The sequence below is a fragment of the Salvia hispanica genome, chromosome 4 (assembly GCF_029641045.1).
Source record: "Salvia hispanica isolate PSC_SH4W2 chromosome 4, Shi_PSC_v1, whole genome shotgun sequence".
NCBI lineage: Eukaryota > Viridiplantae > Streptophyta > Magnoliopsida > Lamiales > Lamiaceae > Salvia > Salvia hispanica.
In genome coordinates, this window is record NC_142695.1 from 54,043,644 (window position 1) to 54,053,411 (window position 9,768).

Below are 9,768 nucleotides of genomic sequence, written 5' to 3' on the forward strand. Positions count from 1 at the left end.
CCATAAAATGAGGGTTATTAGGTTATCACCATAATTATGTGTATCATATGATCACATCCCCATATATATATATATATAGGGGAGCATTAGGGTCCAAGTGACTCTTAAGTATTAAGTTCAAATGTATTTCTAGCCCTAGGATTAACTAGATGGAGGGTGTAGATTTGTAATGTACCTCCTTCTCCATGTTACATTATTCAGGCTTCCGAATTACATTATGGGGGTATATTGGGAACATCAACTACATCATACGATTTTAAAAAATGAAGCTCCGAAATAAGGGCCATTTATTTCAACCAACCTCCCACATTCCCCTCACTCTCCATTTCTCACTCCAAAGCAGCCGATTCAATTCCAAAAACCTAGTTCCCTAAAATTCTCTACACATTCAACCTTAGTCTTCTTGTTAGCACTACATTCCCTCACTATCAAATTTTCACCCAGGTGATTCCTTGTCCACGGCAACGGAGGCGTCGGGAAAATTTAACCTGGCCTGGATAATCAAAGCGACGGCGGCGGCGGCAGTAGACGCGACCCAAATTGGAAGTTTACAGGTTTGGGATGATTGAACTTGTTTTATTTTGAACAAAAATTTAATCGACCATTTCTGAGATTTGATTTTTGGGTTTTTGGTTTACATTACTGACATTAGTTGAACAAAGATTTGATTGACTGATTTAAAACAAAAATTGGATTTTTGATTGAATCAAACAAAGATTTAATCGACTGATTCAAAACAAAGTTTGAATTTTTGGTTTACATTACTGAGATTAATCGACCATAGGTTTACATTTATGATATTATTTGACCCTAGGTTTTTTTTTTTGGAATTGTATTTCGTTGAATTGTTGGTTTACATTACATTTTTCAGTATATATTTGATTGGTTTAGTGTTTTTTGGTTGAATTCTAATGTTCTTGTGTATCATTTTTTTCAGTCAGTTCTAACAGATGAAAAAAGAGAAGAACGTGGTCAAAAGAGGACGACCCTGCAAGCCCAATTTTAACACCGAAGATGGTAAGCTTTGTGTCTCTGTTAAGACTTGAGATCTTGAAATTTGAATAATGTAACATATTTAGGCTTGTGTTGGTATTTCTTTTTTGGCATGATCTCTGTTACATTGTTTACATCTGACGGATACATTAAGCAATAGGCTACCGATAATAATGTATAGCTTTTTTGTAAACATTGTTGTGCTAAACTTTACATTATTTCGTCCCCTGCATCATCTTAAATAGAGCTTCTGATAGTTGTGTATTTACATTACACAGTTAGTTCTGTAATATTATGCAGTTTGATCATAATTATAAAATTTACATTATTCAGTAGTTCATTTTTAATCATACATATTTTATCTACTTATGTATAAGGTCTAAGAGGCTAAGAGTTGTTGATGCTACGGATGATTCTTGGGATGATTTTATTCCCATAGCAGCGCTAGACATTCAAATCATGTATTTAAATACATTAGTTGATAATGTAATTTATATTATTTTACAGAGACAGCTTCTCTGAAATGCTGTTGAAATGCGGTCAGCCAAAACTAGGAGCCATTATCAAACGATGTGCAGTTAATATCAATTTGTGGAAATGCCTTGGAGAACCAATTATAACCAAATAGATGACAACATTCACTTGATGAGGCACATGGAGACATTCTTTGGAGCAAAGGAGAAGGAATGACGCTGTGACCTGACAACAAATGGCACCAAAAGTCTAGAAACAATGAGAATGAAGGTGAATAGCACCTTGATTCTGTCCGAGCACAATGCCTGGGCGAAGGTTAGCCAAAATTTAGCAACAGCACACGGGAAAGCCAAGAAGATCAAAGGCAGCTTCGAAAATTGACTCGCGTATTATGGGCAGTAATGTGTTTTATGGCCAGAGATTTGGATTGTGAATCACAATTTTATTTTTTAAAGTCTGTTTTTGGTACTAAGGTTAATGACTTGGATCTAGCTAATATAATTATTGTTTTATCATATTTGGAGTTTATGCGAAACCCTTTAAGAATCTACGTATAATTATTCCAGCTCTAGTAATGTCATGATGCAGCACGTCTAATGTGATGATGCTGAATGTATAATGTAATTATGCTGCACGTATAATGTAATTATACATCGCCTAAAATGTAACCCTATTGCAGACAAGGGAAAAGGGGTCGAAAAACCTAGTAGTGTTCCAGTAATTATACAAAACGTATAATGTAATGATACAACACGTGTAATGTAGTGTATCGTTAATTGTTACATAATGTAAAGAGTATACGTGAACAATCTTTAACAAATTCTATACAAAGTAGATGTCAGGTAGGAATAATGTAATAGAAACTAGTTGTGCCAACGTAAGTTCATTACAACGGAGATCTAGTTGAATAGAAGACGTGCTTATTAAAATATGTCTAAAGCAAAAATGATGCTCAATTTAAATAATAGAAATAGTACAAGCCCATAATGTATGAGAGCTGTGAAGATAATGTAAAAAAAAAAAAAATCAACATTTCCTCTTGCCTTATGCTTCTCCATTCCTTTCCTCTTGCCTATACCCGGGTCTTTTTCGGGGCATGTTCTTGAATCATGATGAACCATGTCACCACATGTCCTACACTTCCGAAGGGGTCTACTCGCTTTCTTTATTGCTTTTTCCCTCAATGTCTTGCCGGTTTGGAAAATAACGCGGCTCGCCTCTACTCCCGTCTCAGTGTATTGCCGGTTTGTACGCAACATCATCAAGTATTTCGTTGCATTTAGCTCCATCAAGTATGACGCGATTAAAGTGCCTGCACGATAATCATATATTTTCGTGCAAATAAATAAAACATTAATCGCAAAACATAACCAAAGTAGGCAGCACAGTATCTAATAATTTGTATACAAAATTGGTAACAGTTTGAGAACGTAAATTCAAATCATAAATCATATGCATAAAAACACTTACATTCTTCCATCGTTGATAACACATCAAAATATAGTTGAGCTGATGAAGGATGAAGCGGATTTTCTTACGGTGCTTATGTTCTTCTTCATGAATAAAATTTGATTTGGTTTCAATTACAAATGAAAAATTAAAACTTCCGTTAGAAAATTGGCGTGAATCATGGAAAATAAATAATTGCATAATATATCTCATTCCATCCGTACCCTTTTATCATTTTTATAAATATTAAAAAAGGATAAAATGGAGCCATATAAATCGTCAGATCCATAATTGAAGGGATGAGATTGACTTGGATATTTGACATAAAATGAGTTATGGACCTGATCACTCTCCTATATATATATATCTAAATTAAGCTGTCCAAAATATTGAGATCTAAACATTGAGTATATAATAATTATAAAATGGAGCAGATATTCAAGAAATTTCAGCACTTATATTCATCTTAAATCTTCTGGAAGACGCGATTGAAATTAAAAAACTTTTCTTTAGATTTTGAATTTTGTTCCTGTATTGAATTCACACACAATTCCATCACCAACTTTATATTTATTTAATTTATATAATTAATAATGTTAATAACATGTATATTTGAAGTATGAGAACCAAACTAATGTATTAAAACCAAAAGAAATGAGAGTTTGAGTTAGATGATTAGTGAGAAATCAAAAGTGTAAGCATACAAATCAATGAACAAGAATAATTATAACTGAATAACTACTTCTCAGAAATCAAAACTTCCTTCCAACACAAAAAAGGTTTATTGACAATCATAACTGCCATTTTGTCCCTCTTTCTTCCCAATCATGGTAGCAAAATTAGAAAGAGAAAAGCAGCCAATCAAGAATTATTATGATCAACCTAATCAACACAGAAAAAAGCATATTGACATACTTATTTAGACTCTTATCTCTGATTTTCATCACTCACTACTGTGCACTTGCATGAAGAGCAACCAATGATGCATACACTCCATCTTTGATCTTCATCAGCACATCGTGCTTCCCCTTCTCACAAAGCACTCCGTTCTTCACCACCGCAATGACATCCGCCCCCATTATTGTCGTCAGCCGATGCGCCACCACAACCGTGGTTCTGTTCACCATCACCCGATCCAACGCGTCCTGCACTATTTTCTCCGACTCAGCATCCAGCGCGCTTGTCGCCTCGTCAAGGAGAAGGATCTTAGGATCCTTCAGTATTGCCCGAGAAATGGCTATCCGTTGCTTCTGACCACCTGATAACTGCACGCCTCTCTCCCCAACGCCCGTATCGTAGCCATTAGGCAGCCCGGAGATGAAGGTGTGAGCATTGGCTGCTTTCGTTGCATTGATGATCTCTTCCTCTGTCACCTCTCCCTTTTTCCCGTAGGCGATATTGGCTCGGATTGTGTCGTTGAACAGCACCGGCTCCTGGCTCACCAGCCCCATTTGATGCCTCAGCCAACTCAGCCTGAACTTCCTGAGCTCTACTCCGTCCAAGAAAATCTGTCCCGAGTCAGGATTATAGAATCTCTCTATCAGAGCAATGACGGTTGATTTTCCACTGCCGCTTTCGCCAACTAGAGCAACTGTCTGTAGAAAGTAGGAGTCGTTTTAAGCAAATGTGATTATTGACAGAATTGAGATGAAATTGAACAATATACAGACCTTTCCAGAAGGTATGGAGAGGCATAAGTCTCTGAAGATTGGAATATCAGGCCGTGTGGGATACTTGAAACTGACATGAAGAAGCTCAATCTCACCGCGAACGCTAGACAACGTCGTGCCATCCTCTTTGCTTGAATCGATCTTAGGCTTGCTGTCGAGCAGCTCGAATATAGAGGCAGCAGAGTCTTTCACTTTGTTAACATCCGGAGCTGTAGCGCTAGCTTGGGAGATCCCAGTCGCGGACATGGTTAAGGCGAAGAAAACCTTGAATACTTCACCAAATGATGCTCTACCGTTTTGAATGAGAATGGCTCCTATATAGAAACAGAAGGCCTGGGTGCAGTAGAGCGCCAATGCACCAACACCAAAACCTGCACCACTAACAATTCCGAGCCTGACTCCTTGCTTCAGAGGACCCTCGCATTTCTGCTCGTACATCTTCATCACCTTGTCCTCAGCGCTGAACGACGCCACTGTTCTGATACTGCCAACAGCATCGTTTGCAATTTGGCTAGCCTCTTCATACATAACCTGCACAAACATTCCATTCAAAAACTTGTTTCTCATGTGTGTGTGTGTGTATTTGGTTGGTGGTGTGAAGAGACCTTGGCATCAGCAGAGAAGCCTTTGTAGAATCTCATCTGAAGGAATCCTTGTAAACCAACAAGAGGGAGGACTGCTAAGATAATGATGGCCAGCAACCAGTTAGCAGTGAAGGCAATGATGAGACCTGCTAAACAAGTGGACATATTTTGAGCTATCAGTCCCAAAGCATCCCCCACAATGCTTCTAACAGTTGCGGCATCACTTGATAATCTCGCTCCGATTGCTCCACTGCACATATCAAACACCTCCAACCATCACAAACACGCACCAAAACAGAAAAAAGGGCGTTCAGATATTAACTTCATTAGATAGTGACAAACCTTGAGTTTGCAGGATCATCAAACCAACTGATCTCTTGGTGAACGACCTTCTTGAACGACAAAGAGCGAATCCTCTGGATCAATTTTCCACCCGCAACTCCAAAGAAGAAGTTCTGTACAGGAAGGGCCAGCAGAGTACTGAGGCCTAGCACAACCATCATAAGCCCCCAAAAACTGGAATCCTTCTTGAGCTGACTCGGAGGTTCGAAGAAGATTCTGATAGCTGTTGACAGCAAAAGCCCAAACATAGGGAAGACCAAACCCTGCACTCCTGCACCTACACACCCAAGTAGCAAGTATGGCACTTCGGGTTTGTTCATGGCTGCTAACCGTCTGATAGAAACTTTGTTGCGTCTGCTCGTTGTGTGTTCGTCAGGTTCTTCTTCATCATCTTCGATAGGTTGGATTCCGCGCAGGTCAAAGTTAGGAACACCGTAAAGTGTGAAAGAATGCCTTGATGAGTCATTGCTTGAGGATTTGCGCATGGAAAGTCTCTGGCTGTCGGATCTACTCAAGCTTCTCTCGGATCTGCTCACGCTTCTTTCTAAGGCGTGAGGGGTCTCTTCTTGACTGCTAGGACTACTTTCAGCCTCTTTGCTCCTTTCTTGCATGCGGACAAGCTGCGTATAAGCTCCTTCAGGATCTTTCATCAGTTCATCATGTGTGCCTATGATTCAAATGTTAGTATGTACTAGATCGCAATTAAGACTGAAATGGTGAAAAAACATATGCATATGCATGCACCTTGCTCGACCAGTTTCCCTTGATGCACAACAGCTATGATATCAGCATTCCTAATAGTTGTCAAACGATGTGCAACCACCACTGTTGTACGGTTTGTCATGACATTGTCGAGTGCTTCCTGAACTGTTCGTTCTGATTCGGCATCAAGAGCGCTCGTTGCTTCATCAAGAAGTAGAATTCTGGGATCTTTCAGAATGGCACGAGCAATTGCAATCCTCTGCTTCTGACCCCCAGAGAGCTGGGTGCCATGTTCGCCCACCATTGTATCAAGACCCTGCAATGTTGAAGCTTGTCATTTCCAAAATCCTTTAGGAAAAAGCATGCTAAAGAATATCAGACAAAAAGAGGAATATGTCTTTCCTTTGGTAACTTGTCAATGAACTTAGCAGCATTAGCAAGCTGAATAGACCTTCGTATCTCTTCATCTGTGGCATCTTCCTTCCCGTATAGTATGTTCTCTTTAATGGAAGTGGCAAACAAGATAGGTTCCTGGCTGACAAGTCCAATCTTTCCTCTGATCCATTTCAGCTTTAACTTCTTCAAGTCAACTCCATCAATCAGTACTTCTCCAGCTTCAGGATCATAAAACCTCTCCACGAAGCTAATCACGGTTGATTTGCCACTCCCACTCTGCCCAACCAAAGCAGCAGTCTTCCCACTCGGTATGAAAATCGAGAAGCCTTGAAATATCTGGACTTCTGGCCTTGCTGGATATCTGAAATACACATCTTTGAGCTCGATCTCGCCTTTTATATCCTCCAAAATAATTCCACCACAATCAGCATCAATTTTTGGTTTCCGATGGATGGTCTCAAACATCTTGTAGGCAGCAGCTTGCCCGGCTGCAAAGGCGTTCACACACGGAAAAGCCTGGCCAATTGCTCTGGTGAAGAAGCATAAATCATACTTAGCGAAATATGTTAATCTGGAAAACAATAAACTAAGTTACTGCAACTTACATCCCCCCTGTCATGATGGACATGATAACATTCACAACTTTCCCTCCACTGTATCCTTTGGTGATTATCAGTTTGCCTCCATACCAAATTGCAAGTCCATAAGTAGAAAAGACCATGAACAACATGCAACCAAATCCAGTGCCAGAAGCTAGCCCTTGTTTCACAGAAGCCTTATAAGCAATAACCAATTTGGCGTCGTACTTATCCACAGCTTGTTTCTCACCAGTGTAGGATTGAACCTACACAAACAAGTTAATAGCACGTTTTAACTTGACAAGGAAGAAGCAATGGGATCGAAATTCTGAAAACATACCGTCCTAATTGCTGAAACTGTTTGTTCAACTACATTTCCGGCATCAGCATAAGCAGTTTGTCCACGTGTCGCCATCTTCCCCATGAGTACAGCCGAAACTGCTCCTGCTGCAACAAGAGCAGGAATGCACGTACACAAGACGATCGACAGGAGCCATCCTCTACAGAAAGCAATAATAAAGCCTCCAAAGAATGTTGAAAAAAATTGAATAAATTTTCCCACCTGTTCATGATCAAACTCATATTTAAGAATCCTTGCCTCTTTTATAACTTTTACAATGACTATTATCCTAACTTAAGAGCTTACTTTTTCACCCATGGCTTCTTGAATGAGAATCGTATCGCCAGACATCCTCCCAATGATCTCTCCTGTTGATGTTTGAGTATCGAAGAACTCGACATCCTGCCTTAATATAGTTTTCAAGTATAGTCCTCTTATTCGAGTAGCCTGTCTCTCACCAGTTACCATCCAACACACCATCTCTGTTCATGATTTCACACACAGAGTTTATGGCAATAAATGTAAACCGCAAATTGCATTCAAATGCAGTAAAAAAGGAATTAATACTCACGCAGAAGTGAAGCAATACCAGCAGCAATGCCCAAGTATACCAATTTCAACGAAACCTGCAAAATTAAATGCATCGCTTCATACAAGTTCAAATTCAAATCAATTTAGGAACAGGAAAGGATTCAATCCAGCAATTAATCAAACGAAACAACTCGATTCAGCATTATCACGTTTAATTAGACGACAATCGGCTGCATGAAATCCCCAAAACAGAACATTCAACAAAAAAACAAAAACCTAAATCGATCACCTTCGAAACTGCATGCACCACAGTTGATCGATCACCACCGCCGAAGGAATCGATCAACTCGCCGAAAATCAGCGTCATGAGCGGCTGCGACACGCCATTCCCGATGGCTGAGATTGTGCCGACCACCATTAGAAGTATGTCGAGCTTGTCTGCAAAGGAAAACAGTTTATAAAACGGAACTTTCTCATCATCTTTCTTCTCCGGTGGCTTCACCGCCGCCGCCTGACCGTCGGCCATTATTCTGCGATTTAGAAATTTTTTTTACGAAACACTTTTCTCAAAACTGAAGAAACAATGATCAAATTTTGATGTGAAATATTAATCAGATCACAATTTATAAGTTGAGTGTGTTATATTTATAAATATATATACGTATAAAAGATTTGTTGGATGAATCAGTTATATAGCCGTCGTTATCTCTTTTATGTTAATTTTATTTCTAGAATTTCATGTGATATTTATACACTTTAAATTAGGTAGTTAAATGTGACAAAATCTAGCCACTGAAATACTTCAGATACGGAGTATAAAATAAAATATATGAATGTCACATTTTTTATTGTGTGGAATATTATAGTCAAAGTTCATTCAATTCTAGCCCTTCGTTCTTTGATTTTGGTGTTTCTATAAAGAAATATTATTGCCCAGGTTATAATAATAGTAATAGATCCATTTATTTACAAAATCTTTTTATAGAATTGAAAAATAATGACTGAGATTTCCTTCTCGTAATATATATATGTGGAGATAAGAATTAATCACAAATTTACGTATCTATGAAAGTCAATCACACGTTCCATGCACTAGATTGCGTTGCATTATAAATGTAGTTTATCTCATATGAACGATGTTTTAAAAATCGGACCGGACCTGCTGTTATGATAGGTTTGATCGTGAACCGGCATGTAGTCCAGTCTGGTTCAGCCTATAAAGCAGTTAGCATATCATACCGTTCTGAACTGTCAAAACCATCCAGTCGGGAATCGACCATTCTCTACTCTTGAAAATGTTTTTCAAATTTTTAAAATTTTGTGATTGATAGGATCAAACATATGACCTCTGCTAAACTTACCAACACCTCTATCTTGTTGTCTTGTTGTGGATCCCGAGGCATGAAATTTATCCGCAGCAGATCGAAATGTTAACAATTGGGGTGAAACAGTGGTTTTTGGACGGAACGGAGCTCCATCTGAGTCCGTTATGGGTTTCCTAATTTGCTACCAAACAAAGAGAAGAACATGGATAAAAAGCCTTAACCATGCTCTTGGTAAATTAAGTACTCCTACTAACCATGTCACTTTAGATTGGAGGAGTACTAGAAGGAAAAAAAATAAAGAATCCAAGCCCAAGAGAAAGTCATACTGAAGTAGTACATTCTATCAAATCTCTTATAAAAGTACGGAAATAATTTTTTTTGTAT

At 38.7% G+C, this 9,768-nt stretch overlaps 1 long non-coding RNA gene and 1 pseudogene across 2 annotated transcripts; one reads left to right on the forward strand and one right to left on the reverse strand.

Moving 5' to 3' along the window:
• The first annotated feature begins 278 nt into the window (after positions 1-278).
• On the forward strand, positions 279-1,982 carry LOC125193910 (uncharacterized). Its single transcript, XR_007171661.2, has 3 exons — positions 279-554; positions 938-1,017; positions 1,501-1,982. It is a non-coding gene; the product is annotated as an uncharacterized LOC125193910 (long non-coding RNA).
• Positions 1,983-3,866: 1,884 nt separating this feature from the next.
• Positions 3,867-8,602, reverse strand: LOC125193906 (ABC transporter B family member 9-like; annotated as a pseudogene). The gene is made up of 10 exons (XR_016137592.1): positions 8,349-8,602; positions 8,100-8,154; positions 7,835-8,010; positions 7,529-7,750; positions 7,216-7,454; positions 6,257-7,139; positions 5,513-6,179; positions 5,192-5,420; positions 4,587-5,117; positions 3,867-4,511 (listed from the first exon to the last, which is right to left on the reverse strand). The product of XR_016137592.1 is annotated as an ABC transporter B family member 9-like (transcript).
• Positions 8,603-9,768: the final 1,166 nt, after the last annotated feature.